Source organism: Dromiciops gliroides, chromosome 3 (genome assembly GCF_019393635.1).
Source record: "Dromiciops gliroides isolate mDroGli1 chromosome 3, mDroGli1.pri, whole genome shotgun sequence".
Taxonomy (NCBI): Eukaryota; Metazoa; Chordata; class Mammalia; order Microbiotheria; family Microbiotheriidae; genus Dromiciops; species Dromiciops gliroides.
In genome coordinates, this window is record NC_057863.1 from 69,481,822 (window position 1) to 69,501,423 (window position 19,602).

The following is a 19,602-nucleotide window of genomic DNA, read 5'->3' on the forward strand; positions in this document are numbered from 1 at the left end:
TTTACAGAGGTGGGGGACTATGGATGTGGAATGCTGCACATAATGTCAGATTTCTTTAATATCTTGGTTCTGTCTGCTAAACTGTTGAGTTTTGTTGTTACAAGGGATGGTTGGATGGGTAAGGAAGGAATATATTCAGAAATGAATATGATGTAAAAACAAAAGATATCAAATAATATATATCAAAGATATCAAATAATATCAATAAAATCCATATTTTTTTTAAAGAGAAGAGATAGCTGAGTGGTAAAGGAATAACTATGAACTGAGTAGCTTGGGAAAACTTCAGGAAAGGAGGTAGGTTATATTCATATTGGCTGCCCCAAAGACAGCAAGGTATTATTGGAGGGCAGGAACTGTTTCATATGTCTTTGTAAGTCCTGCAGTGCCAGGGACATAGGCTCTGATAAATGCTTGTTGGTTTTTCTGCTTAGTTTGCTTAATTCAACTTAATTGCTGAACTTGAAGCCTTGGAAATCAAATCAATAAGTACTTATTAAGCACCTACTATGTTCCACTGTGCTAAATGCTGGGGATACAATGAAGGGCAAAAAACAGTCCCTGCTCTCAAGGGGCTAATGGTCTAATAGGTGGAGACAATATTCAAACAACTATGTATAAATAAAGGGCACTAGGTGGCACCATAGTGCACAGAGTGAGGGGCCTGGAGTCAGGAAGATTCATCTTCATGAATTCACATCTGACCTCAGATACTTACTATCTTTGTGACCCTGGGCAAGTCAGTGTTTGCCTCAGTTTCTTCATCTGTAAAGTGAAGAAAGAAATGAGGGTAGCTAGATGCACAGTGGATAGAGCACTGGCCCTGGAGTCAGGAGGACCTGAGTTCAAATCTGACCTCAGATACGACCCTAATTGCTTCACACACACACACACACACACACACACACACACACACACACACACACACACACACACACACAAGAAAGAAAGAAAGAAATGGCAAATCAGTCTAGTATCTTTGCCAAGAAAACCTGAAATGGAGTCATGAAGAGTCAGAAATGATGGAAAAAACGACTAAACAACAAAACATAAATAACCTATATACAAGATAAACTGGAGATAATATCAGAGGGAAGGCACTAGCATTAAGTGTGTGTGTGGGGGGGAATCAGGAAAGGCTTCTTATGGAAAGTAAAATTTTAGCTGAGACTTAAAGGAATCCAGCGATGCCAGGAAGTGGAGATGAACAGGGAAAAAATTCCAGGCTTGGGGGACAGCTGGTAAAAATGCGTGGAGGAAGGGGTTGAAGGGCAGTGGGGGTCAGACATAGGGCTGCAGGGTAGAGAGGAAGAGCATAAACAAAGTCTCTGAGGCAGGAATTCTCTCAATATTTGGAATCATGGGAAGGTCACATAATTTGACAAGAATAGAAAAGATTTTGCCCCCAAACATTCAGATAACTGAGCCAAAGTGGTCCTTTTGGGTTTTTGTTTGGGAAAGCTCTTCGCAAACCATAAAAGTATTACATGATTACTAATCTTCATCATTATTATTAATCATCCAGAACTTTGCCAGTTCTCTGATTAGAGTGCCGAGATTGTCGAGCTAAAGTGGTTGAATCCTGACCTCTGCTGATGCTTTCTGGGAATTGCTAACAGCTAATTTTGTCCTGGATGCCAGCTTCTTGTGACTTCCAACTAGACTCCCTCTTCTCTCGACAGGGCCCTTCCTTTCCATCAGTCATCAGTACCAGAAGACTCCCAAACCCTTCAAAATCATAGAATTCTTTCTCATATCCTGCCTCTGGAGAGGCAGCTTAATAGAATAGAGAGCTGGATTCAAGTTCTGCCTTTTACACATACTGGTTGTATAACACTGGGTAAGTGTGATCCTTTAGGTGTCTTTAGTGCACCAAAGCAACTCTCTAAGACCATAAATTGCAGGGAACTGGCTGACCTTCATTGGTTAAAAAAGAACCTCACTGGTCCCAAATCTGCCAAATTTGCTTCAATAAAGATAGAACCACTAGTCTCTCAACCATCCATCAACATTCTGTAAGTCTTGGTTAAATGAAAAGCTACTTTTCTGGAAAGAGGTTGGTGAATATCTGCCCTCAAGGGCCGTAGTTCAATTGGAAAGATAAAATAGGTGGTGCAGTGGATAAAGCACCAGCCCTGGATTCAGGAGGACCTGAGTTCAAATCTGAACTCAGACACTTGACGCTGGGCAAGTCACTTAACCCCCATTGCCCCACCAAAAAAAAAAAAAATACACATTTGTAGCACCTGGAAATCATAGATTTAACTAGATATCATCGGAAGGGACCTCAGATGCCATCTGGTCCCATCTCCTCATTTTACAGAGAAGGAAAGGAAGGTTCAGAGATTAGTTGACTTCCCAGGGGCCACAAAAATAATAAGTAGCAGAGCTCAGATTTGAATTCAGTATTGGGGCCCCATCCTCCAAATCCAGTACTATGGATGATATTTAAATGAATAGGAATTATATTCCCTTCTCATTCAGGTGCCCCCCCCAAAAAAAAAACAACCAAACAAAACAACAAAAATGACTCTGGTTTGAGGTATTTGGTATTCTACATCCACTAGAAAAGACTTGATAAGGGGCAGCTAGGTGGCACCGTGGATAAAGCACTGGTCCTGGATTTAGGAGGGCTTAAGTTCAAATCTGACCTCGGACACTTGACACTTACTAGCTGTGTGACCCTGGACATGTCACTTAACCCCAATTGCCTCACCAAAAAAAGAAGAAGAAGAAAAGACTTGATAGGTCCTGAGCTCCCACCAATGTGTTTACTTTTACTTTTCAGACAGAGGACACTATTAGTTCAAAGCAAAAACATTTAACAAAAGGAAGAATAAGAAGTATCAATAGGGGGCAGCTAGGTGGCACAGTGGATAGAACACTGGCCCTGAATTCAGGAAGACCTGAGTTCAAATTCAGCCTCAGACACTTGACACTTACTAAGCTGTGTGACCCTGGGTAAGTCACTTAACCCTCATTGCCCCACCAAAAAAAAAAGAAGTATCAATAGACCATCTCCCCCATAAACCTGGCATAGACTCACAAAAATAATGTACCACTTGCAGAAAGAGTTGATATGCACTAGTATGATATAGAAAAAAAGACATATACATAGAGAAAGAACCTATATATAGACAGGGCACGTGAAGGATTAGCTTACTGTGGCCCTGGTACTGAGCCCACAAGCGTTATATGGATCCCAGGTGCCCTAGTTTCTCCTTAGTCTGCAATTCTGTAGCTGCCTCATGCAAATAAAAGGGAGGGGGGTGGGGTGGAAAAAAACAAAAACAAAGACAAACCTTTCATTCAAAATTACTGCCTTAATTATGCTTCAGTGGCCAGAAACAAGCCTCCCAGGTTTCTAAGACGCTTTACATAAATGGAAAGTGAATTTTCAGAAAAATCATATAGGAAATGTCAGAAAATCAAACACTAGACATTCAGAGAAGGAAGGAATGGACTGGTTGATTAGAATGAGATTAACAGAGAAGGGAGAGGAGTTCATTCTTAAGAATGGAGGCTCCCTTTCAACTGTCTCTTTCGTGACCTAACCAGCCCAGTTCTTTTAATCTTATCTGCCTCATTTCTCCATTGAGCCTCCTCTCCATCTCCTCCTCTGCTCTTTAGCAATCCAGCTCAGAATTGCACGTAGGACCCTGACAAGAGTCTGGGCAGAGCTGGCTATAATGGGAAAATGATCTCACAGTCTTCTCAAAACTGTGTAACCAGTTCTGACTCATAGTCAGTCTAAGGTTAGCACGATTACTACTCAATGGCATCTAGATCATGGGCTCACAGATTTAGAGGTGGAAGTGACCTCAGAGATCATCTAGTCTAATCCTCCTCATTTTCTACAGATTAAGAGATCGGAGCCCAGAAGGATGAGTAATTTGCCCAGGGTCACACAGCTAGTAAATAACAGCAGAATCGGAACCCAGCCTCTCTGGTTCCAAATCCACCACACTTTTGACTCTACCACGTTGTGTTACCTGGTCTAATTCAAGGGTTTGAGCCAAACAGAAGTGAACACTGAGCAATGAAATGATGTGATGCAATTTGGGCAGTGTGTGTGTGTGTGGGGGGGCGGGGTAACATAATGCACAGAGCCCTAGGTCTGGAGTCAAGAAGACCTGAGTTCAAATACGATCTCAGATGGGGGCCGCTAGGTGGCGCAGTGGATAAAGCACCGGCCCTGGATTCAGGAGGACCTGAGTTCAAATCTGGCCTTACGCTTGATACTTACTAGCTGTGTGACCCTGGGCAAGTCACTTAATCCTCATTGCCCTGAAAAAAAAAATTATCTCAGATACTTACTAGATGTGTGATCTTGGGCAACTCACCTGAACCTCGGTTTATCTGTTTTCTTATCTGTAAAATGGGGATGATAATAATAGCACTTACCTGTCAGAGTTGTTGAGGATCAAAGAAATAATAACTGTAACCTAGTATAGTGACTGGCACATAGTAGGCACTACATAAGTGTTAGGTGGTGGTGGTGGTGGTGGTAGTAGTAGTAGTAGTATTAGCAGCACAAGAAGTCGTAGTAGTATTAGCAGCAGAAGTAGTAGTAGTAGCAGCAGCACCACAAGAAGTAGTAGTAGTGGGGCAGCTAGGTGGCGCAGTGGATAGAGCACCGGCCCTGGAGTCAGGAGTACCTGAGTTCAAATCCGGCCTCAGACACTTAACACTTACTAGCTGTGTGACCCTGGGCAAGTCACTTAACCCCAATTGCCTCACTAAAAAAAAAAAAAAGTAGTAGTAGTATTAGCAGCAGCAGCAGAAGTAGTAGTAGTAGTTCCTTCAACCAACCTCCATATACTATGAGCTCTGGCTGCCTTCCTCACACTCTCTAGTTTATCAATGTGCTTCTTAAACCCTGGTATCCAGACCTGACCATGATACTTTAGGTGGGGTCTGATAAGGACAGAATACAGTGGGACTGGAAGCTATGTCCCTCCTAATGCACCCCAAGATTACATTGGCCTTTTTTGGTGGCCGTGTCAGGATGATAGAAGCATACCTTGGCTGTAAAGACACAGAAACCCCAAGCCATGTCCTAATTTTCCATGCGACCTGAACTTGTCACTTGATCAGAAAGTGAAGATCAGTGGTGAATATGAAAATGTCCCACAACCCTGGAGAATTATTTTTACCTCCCAGAAGAGTAAAATGGGTATGATCAGTCAACTAGAATTTATTAGGCACCTACTATGTGCCAGGCATTGTGCTTAGACCTGGGAATACAAAGAAAGGCAAAGGACAATCCCTGACCCCAGGAGGTCAAAGTCCAATAGGGGAGACAACATTTGCATGCATATATATTACATCCAAGATACACAAAGGATAAATTAAGGGATTGTCTTAGAGGGGAAAAGGTCTCTAATGGGACAAGTTATTGCTTTATATTTTAAGCATTCTTAATGCCCAGTGATGACGAGATGTTTGTATTTTAAGCATTTTCTCTGTGTGTGGTGAAAATTATTAGTTGTCTGAAACCTAATATCTACAAGTACATATTTTCTAGAAGGGACATAGGTTTGTTTTTGGTTTTTTAGACCTGGAAGCTACCTTTGAGACTACTGGGTCCTTATATAATTTTCCTTTTAGGGGAAACCCTAGACATGAATCATACTTGGCTTTAAAGAGTTGGGGTGGGAACAGCTAGGTGGTGCAGTGGAGTCAGGAGGACCTGAGTTCAAATATGACCTCAGACACTTGATGCTTGCTAGCTGTGTGACCCTGGGCAAGTCACTTAATCCCAATTGCTTCACCGAAGAAGAAGAAGAAGAAGAAGAAGAAGAAGAAGAAGAAGAAGAAGAAGAAGAAGAAGAAGAAGAAGAAGAAGAAGAAGAAGAAGAAGAAGAAGAAGAAGAAGAAGAAGAAGAAGAAGAAGAAGAAGAAGAAGAAGAAGAAGAAGAAGAAGAAGAAGAAGAAGAAGAAGAAGAAGAAGAAGAAGAAGAAGAAGAAGAAGAAGAAGAAGAATGAGGAGGAGGAGGAGGAGGAGGAGGAAAAGAAAGAAAGAAAAATAAGAGTTGGGGGCACAATAAGCCAGAAATCATGAGACGAACCTAACTTTCCTCTCTTCCAGGCCAGGTTCACCCAGTATTGAACACAGGCCTAGCCGAGCCCCAAACTGAAGCTACTCCTGGGGAAAGGGGCCTCTCTGTGCCAAGGGTGACACCGAATCAATGACACATAGAAAGGAAACTCTTGTGGGATCAGAGAACCACCCTGCCTCCATTTTGGTTGGACAAAAGAACAAGAAAAAATATGGTTGACTAGTCATCAGGAGTAATAAAAACATTTCCTGACTCGGAGGAAAGACTCCCAGAATTGGGAGGTTGGAATGAAATTTGATAGGAAGGGAAAGGGAGACCAAAAGTCCAGTGAACAAAAAGAAGAGGGAGGAGTCAATAGTCATTGACTGACTCAGAAAACTCCTGCATTAAAGCAAACAGAATTTGTTGGATTGAGGTAATAGGGCAAAGCTAGGGGGGCAGGCCCAGCCACTGACGTCAGGAGATGGAAGAGAAGGAGCCAGATAGAACTTGTGTTAGCTGCAAATATATGATCCCCCCAAGTAAATTCATTAGCAAACTCATTAAGTCAGTCCTGTTTACCCTTTCCCAGCCAATTAAAGGACTACTTTGTTTGAACTGAGGTCTCGAGGCTTAGAACAGCTTGCTAGGATAACTAATGTGTTTATATTTCACAGGAATGTGTGAAGGGCAATGTAATGATCCTTAGTCAATATTGGCATAGCACAAACTGGTGAACAGAATTGAAACCTAGGCCTCCCTTAATGGAAGAAACTTCCTGATAGGCAGCAGCTCCAAAGGAGACCTGATAGCACTAAAACCTGCTCTTCTAAAGTTAGTTTCCTAGTGACCCATTGGCTGGAGAGGGTGGGATGGAGAAGGCAGCAGGGAGAAAGCTCCAGAGGAGAGGAGGAAGTCGATGAGGACAAGCCTGATGAATGGAGGCCCCACCCCCCATGGGCTCAAAGAAATGACCGGATGGAAGCAGCCAAGAACAGACAAGTTGAGATGTAAAGGTGTGACTCTTTGAGACTTTGTCAAACTTGCACATAAAAGATCCATTGGGGCAGCAAGGTGGTGCAGTGGATAGAGCACCAGCCCTGGATTCAGGAGGACCTGAGTTCAAATCTGGCCTCAGACACTTAACACTAGCTGTGTGACCTTGGGCAAGTCACTTAACCCCCATTGCCTCACCCACCCCCCAAAAGATCCATTAAAAATGGGCAGAGAGAATGGACTGGCCTCTGAATTATTTAAAAGCAGAGGAATTGAGATCTGGAGTCAATGGAATACAATAAGTCTCCAAACTTTTTCAAGTTCTATAGTTTTTCATTAAAAAACAAAAAAACCAAAACCAAACCAGGGGCAGCTAGGTAGCACAGTGGATAAAGCACCTGCCCAGGATTCAGGAGGACCTGAATTCAAATCCGGCCTCAGACACTTGACACTTACTAGCTGTGTGACCCTGGGCAAGTCACTTAACCCTCATTGCCCTGCCAAAAAAACTAAAACCAAACAAAAAACCTTTGAGCATGAATTCCAAATTTTTAAATATAGAAAGAGGAGATAGGGATAATATACTTATTTATAAATTGCATTTAAATATACTATTGAGGAAATTGTTATGTACATTATATAACATACAAAAAATTTTTAAAGGGAATGAAAAGATGAAATATTTGATCCTAGCATCAAAAGGGAGCCAGTGGAGTTTCTTAAGCACAGTTAGTGATGTGGTTAGACATGAATGACCCACTCCACTTCAGCAGCTATGATGAAGATGGTTTGGAAAGGGGAAGACAAGACTTAGAGGTTAATTAGGAAGTTATTGCAATAGTCCAGGTTGGAGCTAAGAAGGACTTGAACAAGAAATGGAAGAAGTTGTATGAAGACAGAGAAGGGAACAGGTGGGAGAGACATGGTAAAGGCTGTCGATTTTTGCTTTTATGCCTGTCTCCTATAGAAAAAAACAGATCAGAGAAATTATTTTCATAATGTCTCCTACAGGAAAAACCAGACCAGAGACAGACAGGAAAAACATAGTACCGGTTTATTTGTTCCATGAACAAGCAGGCATGAATCATGCAGAGACCCCTTCCAAAGAAGGAGCTCAAAGACTCCCTCTTTCTGGGGTATATAAAGTTTCTTTGTTCACTGGTTACAGGGTATTATCAGTTTCATTAGCATGCTACAAATCAACCTAAAAGCAAATACTATGACAAGAATGAGTATAATGTAAATGAGTTTATCAATTTCAGTTATAACAAGAATGTAGGAAATACCAATCAGTTTGATAGTTTGACTTAACTGAAACACTATGATAACATTATATGATTCCCAAAAAATGGGATTTGGCAAGGAGGAAGGTACCTAGATGTTTTTTACAAGATAGGGACTTACTATCCTAGGGAAAGAAGTCAGCAGATAGGGACTTATCTGTTAGTTATCTGGGTTCAGTTTGAAGTTCAGTCAAAGGGCATTTTGCTCCTATTAATCCAGGGTTTCATAAAATCCTTTTGGATGATAAGGCAACTCCATCAAATCCAGGTGGTTCATACATTCATCATAACAAGGCAAAACTGATATAATTTGGCAACTGTTTGGATATGTGGTATAAGAGTGAGGAGCAGAGGATGATATCAAGAATGTCAATTGCCAGGGGTAGCCCCAAAAAGGATACTCCAAGAAGAAGGGATAAGAAAATGGGATGGTGAAGTAGAGGACTATAGGTATGGAATGTTGCATGCTACCCCACTCTTTCAATAGGTGATGTGTTTCTTGTTTTGCTAAACTGTTTTCTTTGTTACAAGGAAAGGCTCATGGGCTGGGGAGAGGCATATCAGGAATAAGTGTGATTTTTCTTTTTTAAAGGCATCAATAAAACTTAAAAAAAAAAAAAAGAAGAAGAGAGATTTCTAGGAACCAAAACCATGACCCTGGTAAGCCTTAAACTTCACCACTCCACATTCATTTTTTTGGCTTAAGGCAATCTCTTTTTACTTTAAGAGGCAGCTAGGTTGCTCAGTGGATGGAGTACTAGGTCTCAAATTCAAATCTGACCTCAAACATTAACTTTCTGTGTGACTCTGGGCAAGTCACTTAACCTGTTTGCCTTACTCTAATGGAAAAGGAAATGGCAAACCACTCCAGTAACTTTGCCAAGAAAACTCTATGTGGGGTCAACAAAGAGTTGAACATGACTGAACAACAATAAGCACGTATTTTTATAAAGGTCCTAATAAAGCAAATACCTGGCATGAGTTGGCTAATTAGTTATTAACATTTTATCAATAAGCATTTCACTTAAGAGATGAGCATGAACTAGCAAAGGGAAAGATAAAGCAAGGAACACACCAGTGAATTGCCCCGTATGTGTGTTTGTGTAGGGCCTCAAATCCCATGGGTTCAATTATCATCTTTATGAATATGATTCCCAGATGTATGTATAGAGCCCTAATCTCTCTCCTGAGCTCTATCAAGCCTCACGTCATCAACTGCTTGTTGGACAGTACACATTGGATGTCTCATAGGCATCTTTTTAAAAAAAATTTTTTGTTTTTAGGCAATCAGGATTAAGTGACTTGTCCAGGATCACACATCTAGTAAGTACCCAAGATCACACTTCAACTCAGGTCCTTCTGACTTCAGGGCTAGTGTTCTATCCACTGTACCACTTACCCATTCCCTGTAGGAGTCTCAAACTCGATATGATCAAAGCAGAAATCATTATTTTTACCCCTAAAATTGTACCTTCAACCCAACTTTTCTATTATTGTTGAAGGCACCACCTTCTTCAGAGCCTATCAGGCTGGCTACCTCAGTGTCATCCTCAATTCTTTATTTGTTCTCACCCCACATATTCAGTCTTTTGTGGAAACCTGTCCATTTCTACCTTTACATTTCTCACTTATGTCTCCTATCCACTCACAGTCACCACCCTGGTTTGTGCAGGCCTTCAGCATCTCATGTCTGGACTATTACAACAACCTTCTGGTTGATCTCCCTGCCTTAAGTCTCTCCAACACAATTCATCTTCCAACTACTTGTCAAAGTGGTTTTCTTAAAAACAAACAAACACCAGGTTTGACCATGTCACTCCCCTACTCAAACTCCAGGGGCTCTCGATTGCCTCTAGGATCATTGGCACTTAAAGCCCTTCCTAGGAGGTGGTATCCTCCTATCTTTCTAGTCTTTTTATACACTACTCCCCTCCACACACATCCAGTGACATGGGCTTACTTGTGATTCCTTACATACAACATTCCATATTCACTGGATATTCTCCACAACTTGAACTGTCTCCCTACTCACCTTTGCTGCCGGGCTACCCTCAAAGCTCAGCTTACACTTCAACTTTTACAGGTGGCCTTTACCCATCTTCCCTCTCTTTCCTACTCTGAGATGACCTTGTATTTATACTGTAGGTACATAAATGTTTACATGGGGTCTTTCCCGTTAGAATGGAAGCTATGTAAGGACGGGGATTTTGAGTTTTGCCTTTGTTTCCCTGGCACTTAGAACAGGACCTAGCAATAAGTATGTACTCTACAAACACTTGTTGACTGATTCCTCCCAGCACACAAAAGGAACAAGTTATCTCTCACCCCAAAGCTTTGCTTAGAGCTGGCAAAGGCATCTGAGAAGCAACAGAGACAGGTAGTAGAGGCTGCAAAAGCAGGTGGTGTCACCAAAACCAAGGGAGGTGGAGGGGATGATCAACAGATCAGAAGCTGTGGAGGGGTCAAAAAAGAGGAAAACCTTGAAAAGGGAAAAGTTTTAGTCACTTGGTGGAGTCAGAGGCCAGGCTGCAAGGACTGAGAAATAGTGGGGTGGGAGGGTTAGCAAGATGGTTAGAGTAGAAGGGAGAAGTCCAGCCCGGTGGGTAAATGAGGGTGGGGAAGGGAATGCAGGCCCTGGATGTTCCATGAAGGAAGGAAGGAAGGAACGATAAATTAATAAACAAACGATTGCCTATAGAGCAAGAAATCTCTAGGGGGTATGACTCAACCATCTCAAGTTGATCTCTCTTCTCCCTAAATTGCCCTTTTTTTTGTTTGTGAGGCAATGAGGGTTAAGTGACTTGCCCAGGGTCACAGGGCTAGTAAGTGTCAAGTGTCTGAGGTCACATTCGAACTCAGGTCCTCCTGAACCACCTAGCTGCCCCTCTTAAATGGCCTTCTCATCTTTTACTGAGTGTCCTGCCCAGAGGGTCTGGGCTCTGTGGGAATGTCTGCATTATGTGAATGTATCTATCATGTTCAAACAAAGAGTATCTTGGTTTATGTATATTGAGGATACATAGTATTTGGCAACAATAAAAGATTATGTACCTTTTGGGGGGGGGATGGGGGTTAAGTGACTTGCCCAGGGTCACACAGCTAGTAAGTGTTAAGTGTCTGAGGCGGAATTTGAACTCAGGTCCTCCTGAATCCAGGGCCAGTGCTCTATCCACTTCGTCACCTAGCTGCCCCACCAAGGTTGAATTTTAAAAGGTGCTTATAGAACTTGTGAGCTTGGTGTCTAGTTAAAAAAAATACCAACACCACCACCACCACCCTGCACTCAGCAGTGTTTGGCTGCTTCCCAGGTGAGGTCTTCAGCCCACCATTTCTGCTTCTTCCTCTATGCAGCTTCACTAGGCAGCCTTGAGCACTCTCTGTACTGGGCAGATACCTTTCATGTTGCTTTCCCACGTCGCCACAATTCCGAGTTCTGTCTTTGCTCCCAACAGAGTTTCTTTGATTCCAAAACTGAGGCTCTTGGGACTACAACTGCATGGCTTCTGACTTAACACTTTGAGAACCAGCATAAGCCGTTGGAGCATTTCCTTGTGTTTTACCTTCTTAGCCCCTCTCTCTAGAGGGTGCCCTCTTTATCTGGCTCAGCCTGAAGATAGGTAGAGGCCGACTGTAGCTTTTACTAAGAAATGATACCTATAAGCACGGTTTCCTTTTTCCCTACTCCTATCAAAATGTGCTCAGGGGTTCTCCGGTTATGGGGAAGAAAGCCTGCTGGGAAGATCCCAGGGTCTGAGAATTCCAAGCCCTAATTATAAGGCTCCTCCTCAGGGCCCACACCTGAGTTTGGTTGGTGTCATGGAGGTCTCACGAGAGGGAATCTTTTATGAAATATATCCTAGAGCGCAACAGGTTTCATGGGGTGGTTCCAGTATTTTAGGGACACCCCCCCCCCCGAATGTGTATGTATCTCCCAGTTGGTACTCGAAGGCAGCTTTGCAGATGGCTCCTCTGTGACACTTACGGATGTGTTTGGGAAAGTAGTAGAGGCTTTTCCCGGAAAAGGCAACAGCCTGAAAGCTGCTCTTTCTTTCCATCCCGACTTTCCCTCCCCCTCCCCCCCTTCCCCAGCTGAAGTCCCTGGAGCGGGGTAGAGCACACTAAACGAAGCCCACTGCTGGGAAATGGAGCCTCGGGGAAGAAAACTCTAGGCTTTGAGCAGCTGGCTTTGAAGGGCTGGAAAGTAGGGGAAGGAGCAGAAGAGCCTTCATACAGAATCGGAGGCGGGGGGGGGGGGGGGGGACGGGGGACGGGATAAAGGAGAAGGGTGGAGAGCCAGAGCGCTCGGGGGTGGGGGCCACAATGCTGATCACCAAAGGAGGACAGCAGTCTGCAAAGCCGGCATCCTCCTCCCAGCCGTCCCGGGCACATATCGGGGGCTGGAGGCGGCGGTGCCCACTGGTACCGTAGGAGGCGCGGCCAGGACTGTGGGGCTGGCGGAACAAACATGTGGCTCCCCTGCGCCCTCTGCGGACCGAGCCGGCACCGCCGGGCTGGGCCGGGGGTGGCGAGAAGGGAGGTCGGGGAGCCGCGTGGGCTCTTTGGCCCCGCCCTCCTTGGGGCGGCTCCGTGGGTGGGGGCAGTGGAGACCTCAATCCCAAACTAGCCCCAGCCAGAGTGCCGGGAGGCAGCGAGAGCAGCGCGCGTCGGCCGGCGTCCAGGTAGGAGGAAGGGGTTTCCCGGGGGTCAGCCTGGGTGGTGGGATGGGGCTTCCCCCAGCCTGAGCTTCCCCCCAGCTGGCCCTCCCCCAACTTTTCCCCACGCAGCCGCCAAAGTGATTTTCCTAAAGCTCAAGTCTGATCACGTCACCCCTGACTCCAAAAACTCCCTGTTGCCTCTAAGACCCAATATTATAAACTCCTCATGGGCAATTAAAGCGCTTCGCAACTTGGCTCTATCCTCCCTTTCCAGACTTCTTCCTTTCCCCCATGGACTCTAGGAACCCCTCACACTGGCTTTCTTGCTGATCTTCCCCGATCCCCCCAAATGAACCGAAACTCTGCGCTCTCACCAAACATTTGCTCTCGTCCCCCGGTCCGGGAGGGCCCTTCCTTCTTCCTCCCCGTCTTGGAATCCCTCATTTTCTTCGAGACCCAATTTCAGGGCCGGGAAACACCAGCTGCTAGGGTGCTACCTCCCCACACTAGCCAGTCAGCTTCTTGTGTATTCGCTACGTGCCCATTTCCGTGAACGTGGTCTCTTCTGTTCCAATGTGAGCTACTCGAGGGCAGGGACTTTCGAGTTTTGTCTTTGTACCCCTCGGTGCCCCGCCGGTAATCGAGGCTTCATTATCACTTGTTGGTTGGTTAATTGGAGCTATGTATGGGAATGGGGCGGGGAAGGGGAAAGGAAAAGGGCAAAGGAAGGCCTGGAACGGGCTGCGTTTCTCTTTCTCAACCCTCTCCCCACTCGGGGTAGCTGCCCAGGATTATATTCAGTCTTCGGAAGAGCTGTGAGGAGAGAAGGGATCTTGGTGTCTGGAAGTAGGTGCTGGCGTGGCGTTCTCCTTTCTTATCCGTTTGTTTGGATTTAGGGCTTGCATCAGGTCACGCTCTAGCTCTGGGAGCCTCTAGCCTTGTGTCGTCTACGTGTGTGCTTCCCTGTGTGTGTATATATGTGTATATATATATGTATACATATACACACATATTTATATATGTATATTTCTCTGATCAGTGTATTTCTCCCTCTGCCATTGTGTGTCTTGTTACCGTTGTCTTCTTTGACGTGTCTGGCAGGGTGTGTCTGTATATACGTGTGTATATGTATATATATATATATATACATATATTTATATATATGTATGTCGTCTATGTGTGTGCTTCCCTGTGTGTGTATATGTATATGTGTGTGTGTGTATATGTATGTATACACACACACACACACACACTTATATATGTATATTTCTCTGGTCAGCGGATTTCTCCCTCTGCCACGGTGTGGCCTTTATTTTGTTGCTGTTGTCTTCTTTGATGTGTCTGGCAGGGTGTGTCTGTCTGTCTGGGGTTTTTTTGTACATCTCTTAATTGTCTGACTCTGGGTAATCCGGTCTTTGAGGTGCACCTTGCTCTGGGAGACCCAGTCCAAACTTCTCATAAAATAAAACCTTGAGGATCTCACAAATACAAAGTCCAGATCGAACTCTAGTCCTGAGACTTTACAGTGTTAGTTTTCCTTCCACTGGAATTGGTGCTTGAGCATCATGTTCTCCTAGGATTGGAATGGGAGCTACTCACAGACCAGAGAGGAAAGGGCAGTGGATGGGGAGCCCTCAATTCTTGGACATGCAAGTGGGCACTCCATCACCAGGACTTGGTTCCAGTTTTTAGCCACCTTGGAATGAACTCAGCCTTGGGAGATCGATGCCTTGGGTTCCCTACTGAACTTTTTAGCTTCCTGTTTAGCAGAAGTAGGGTCTGGAAGCAAGTGGGGAGGCAGTCAGTGCAGAGAAGAAATAAAGAGGAGAGGGACCACCGGGAACTCAAGCTCAGTGGAGGGCACATTGTGAGGCCAGGATGAATTGGCTAATTCAGCCCTGATCGGTGGAGTGGTGGAGTTTGCCGGGTCTTAATGAGTCAGCATTCACTCCTGGCTGCTCCTCTCTTGGTGCCTCTTTGTAGTTCATTCCCCTCCCCTCCCCCCACCTTGGGCTTGGATGTGTTGGGGGTAATGGGGTCATGGCTCAGAATGGGCTCTGTGACTGGGAGCCAAGGGCAGAGTTCGAAGCCTTGGAAGGCAGCTCTGGTGTCTGGTTCTCTGGGGCCTAAAATATTCATCCTATGGGTCAGATTTGGTTTCGAGCCTGGTGACTCTGGCCTGGTTAGTGGCTGCCCAAAGAGCCAGGTGCTTGTCAGATTACTTTGTGTTAGTCTCAACAGGACTAGGGGGACTTCTTCCATCTAGTCCTAAGAACCCTAGTTTGTCACCTGGAAAGAGATGTCCAGCATCAAGACATGCAATTCTTGACGTCCTGCGCCTTTGCTTTTCTTCGAAGTCAGAGATGTCATGGGGCCTCACTTGTAAAATGAAGACTTGTAAAATAATGACAGGGTCTGGTGCTTGGAGATCCTTAGATGTCAGGATGAGTTGGGAAGTAATGATCACCTCTGTGGAGTCACTCTATCCCTGAGAATAAATAGGCTCCAGCTAAGAGCTCCCTTTATCAAAGGGCATCTATTCCATTCATTCTCCCGAAGACCTCCCTGAACCTTCTTTAACAAGAAGTGAGTTTACAGGTGGGGGATCCCCTTAGTAGCATCTTTGATTACCTAAGGGGTAGGATGATACCTATGTCCATCTATCATTATCATCTGATGATTTGTCTAGCTAAATGAAGTTAGCTTGCCTTAGCAGGAGACAGTGGCTGTACCTTAAAGGTCTGGGAAATCGAGATAATACAACATCCCAAATACCACCTGTTGATTGATTGAAAGAGAGGTGAAGACCAGTATTACGTAGGGTTTCTTAGATAGGGGACTGTGAACTTATATTTTGATGACTATATTTAATAGACTTGGTTTCCTTTGTCATCCCACGTGTTTCATTTTGCTCATTTAAAAACATTATGAAAAAGTGTGCACAGGTTTCCCCAGACTATCAAAGGGGTCCAGTACACAAAAGTGGATAGAGTGGACCTTGGACTAAAACCCAGATCTCAATTATTTCTACTATCCCATTGAACTTTCAATTTGATAAGGATGACTTGGCCTTAGAAAGTACTTTCTGTTTAAAAAAATATTGAAGACTTTTGTTTTAGATTTCCATTATTTTAAAATATACCCTTTTGCCTCCCCCTGACCCAGAATATCTTCCCTGGCAACAAAGATTAAAAAAAGAAGAAAAATTCAGTAAAACCAATCGACGAATCTACCTGGTCTGATATATGAAATGTGCCACACCCATGGTTTTCCCCACTTCCCCAATGAAAGGGAAATGTATGTATTATCTTATCTCTTCTCTAGGAGCTAGCTTGATCCTACTGTTTTTCAAAGGGCTTTTTCTTTCACTGATCTTCACAACAAACCTCTAACTAAGGAAAGAGATTATACTTATAGCTCCCATTTCTGTAGTGCTGGATGGTATATAAAATACCTTGCTCATCACAATCTTTGAGGGATACTAAGTATGCACATTGTTACTCCCCTTTTATAAATGAGGAAACTGAGCCTCAGAAGTTAGATAGGTTTCCTGTGTAATCAGTTCCCAGCTAGCAAATACTGGAAGTGGAATTTAGACCCAGATATATTTCCTCCCAAGTGCAGTGTTCCTTCTACTAAATTAGATTGCTTCTTTATCATTCCTGACCTTTAAATAGCTTCAAATCTAATCACACTTTGCTTTACAAAACACTTTCCCCTGTGAGGTAGGTAGTTCCTGAAAATATCTAATTGATTTTATTTTGTAATTCATTCTATTCTGTATCACTGCTGACATTTTTTGTATGACTGCTTGTCATGCTTTTTTTCCCCCTCTGACTTAAGTTGAAAAGTTCAGTTTCCCTCTAAGTCACTTTAATTAAAAGGAAATCAGTTATTTCTATACTGCTGGCTGCTCTTCTACCATTAGAGGAATCCTGTCATCTATATACCAATAGTTATTCTTTTTTTAAAAAACATTTTTATTTAAAATTTTGAGTTCCAAATTCTACACTCTCTCCCTTCCCCCTTTCCTGAGGCGGTAAGCAATCAGATATAGGTTATGTAAAATATTGCCATATTAGTCATTCTGTATAAGAAAACTTGAATAAAAGGAAAAAAATGAAAGAAAGTAAGAAAGTAAAAAATAGGGGCAGCTTGGGGGAGCAGTGGATAGAGCACCAGCCCTGGAGTCAGGAGTACCTGAGTTCAAATCCGGCCTCAGAAACTTAACACTTACTAGCTGTGTGACCCTGGGCAAGTCACTTAACCCCAATTGCCTCACTAAAAAAAAAATTAAAAAAAAGAGAAAGTAAAAAATAGCATGCTTCAGTCAATGTTTAATCAATATCACTTTTTTTTTGGAGGTGGATAGTATGCTTCATCATTACCAATAGTTATTCTTGCAGGTGGACCCACTCAATCAGCATTTCCTGTGAGGAGATGAAAGGAAGGGTTGTCTCTAGGACGAAATTCCTGATTTCCAGCCAGTCGTATAGTTTTTCCCATCTGTGATGCTGCAGGCTTTGTAACCAATCGTGTTGTTTTCCCAGTCTATAATGCTGCCTTCTAGTTTTTGGATGTTCCTCCTTTTGTTTTTAAAAATGATTGGTCATCGCTCATTCAGGGTCTCAGCTTGCTGAGGAGGCTGAGACCATGACAAATTCATCTCTTGCTAATAAGTTGATTTTACTCAGAACTCTGTGTCTCAGTTTGTTTTTATGATGACGTACCATTTTTCAAATGGGGAAACTGAGGCTCAGAAAGGTTAAAGGACTTGTCCATGGTTAAAAAGCTATTCATTGTCAGAGCCTGAATAGCAGAGATATGGTCTTTTAACCCAAATACCACTCAGAATGTTGTTTAGCTCTTCATGAAGAAGGAAAAGACACTTACTTAGTCCCAGACTCTCAAGTTGCCATACTCCTTTCAGCCCATTTGTATTCATTCACGTAGGGGGGAAATACTATCATCTTTACCTAATTTGAGTATTACAAGGCTCTGTAAAGCTGGAGTTTCAAGGCTTGCAGATCTCCCACATGAGAGGGCCTTGGGTTGGTTCTTTCTGGTTAATAAATGTTGTTGAGTCAAATTGAATTGAACCATTTCGATCCTTTTCTGGAGTAATATAATGCATGCAAACTTAGAATCATAAAATGTCATCTCTGGAATGACCCTTTGGATATAGAATGTTAGAATGTAAAGGACAGGAAGGTATCTTAGAATATAAATATTGACTGGGCTGTGGAAAGAAAGGCACACTCAATGCACTGCTGACAGAACTGAATGGTCCAAACATTCTGGAAAACAATTTGGAATTATATTAAAAACATCAAATTATACCCTTAGAACCAGTGATACCATTACTAGGCATATAGCCCAAAGAGGTCAAGGACAGATGGAAAACTCTCAAAGATCTTCATAGCAACAATTTTCATATTATCCAAATGTCATAGGATAGATATTATTGCTCTGTAAGAAATGACAAAAGTAAAATTCAAAAAAATTTGAGGCACTTGTATGAGCTGATACAGAATGAAGTAAGCAGAGTTAAGGGAGTAAAATGTGCATGTTGGTCAGAATAACGTAAGGGAAAACAACAATAAAAGGCTTCAGAACCGATCAATGCTTTGTTACTGGAATAGATTGATGTTGAAGCATATCTCCCATCTCTCTCTCTCTCTCTCTCTCTCTCTCTCTCTCTCTCTCTCTCTCTCTCTCTCTCGGGAGGGAGAGGGAGAGACAGGGAGAGAGACAGACACACAGAGGTTGGGGGACAGAGACACAGAGAGAGAAGACAGAGAGAGGGGGGATGTTGGACTAGGGGTGTAGAATGAGGCATGCATTAGCAGTCATGCAGTCATGATCAATGTATCCATTTATTTTGCTTGTCTGCTTGTGTAAATACATACAAAGCAAGCTTTTTACAGAATTAATAGAAACTAATTAACAGAGGAAAGGCAGCAAAGTTAAGATGGTTTGGCAAGGGCTTCCTATAGAAAGTAGAAAGTCAGGGAGGTCAGTAAGTGGAGAGGAAGGAGGAGGGAGAATGTTCCAAGCACTGGAGACAGAAAATGCCCAGAATCAATCGATACCTTGAGGTCCTTTCTGGACTTACATCCTTTGTTTTCTTTTCTTTTCTTTTCTTTTTTGGTGAGGCAACTGGGGTTAAGTGACTTGCCCAGGGTCACACAGCTAGTAAGTGTTAAGTGTCTGAGGTCGGATTTGAACTCAGGTATTCCTGACTCCAGGGCCTGTGCTCTATCCACGGTGCCACCTAGCTGCCTTACATCCTTTGTTTTCTAATGTCTCTCTTGGAAACTTGGAAGGATCATACAGTTTACATTTAGAGGAGATATATACAAGTGACCAGCAGTTCACTTCTACAAGAGGCAGTTCGTTTGGTGTATTAAAAGGCCAGTATAATCTGGCCTGGAGTGAGGACACCTGGGTTTAAATCCCGATCATTAGCTGTGTGATCATAAGCAAGTCACCTACCTCTCAGAGTCCACCCTCAGAATGGTATGACCATTCTGGAAAACAATTTGGAATTCTACTAAAAAAGTCAGTAAGCTTTATACCCTTTGAACCAGTGATACTAGTACTAGACATACCCCCAAAGAGGTCAAG

The 19,602-nt window shown here is 43.4% G+C and overlaps 1 protein-coding gene across 3 annotated transcripts in view; it reads left to right on the forward strand.

Moving 5' to 3' along the window:
• TMBIM1 (transmembrane BAX inhibitor motif containing 1) overlaps positions 1-19,602 on the forward strand; it is an 80,296-nt gene that overhangs the window by 33,082 nt on the left and 27,612 nt on the right. Inside the window, exon 1 of one of the 3 annotated variants that reach the window (XM_043997688.1) lies at positions 12,865-12,999. The exons of 1 other annotated variant lie outside the window; for it this stretch is intronic. The gene's annotated coding sequence lies outside the window, so the exon portion shown is untranslated. Of the gene's footprint in view, positions 1-12,864; positions 13,000-13,675; positions 13,822-19,602 lie in introns of those variants that run through there. One more of the 3 variants, XM_043997689.1, reaches the window with a different exon arrangement.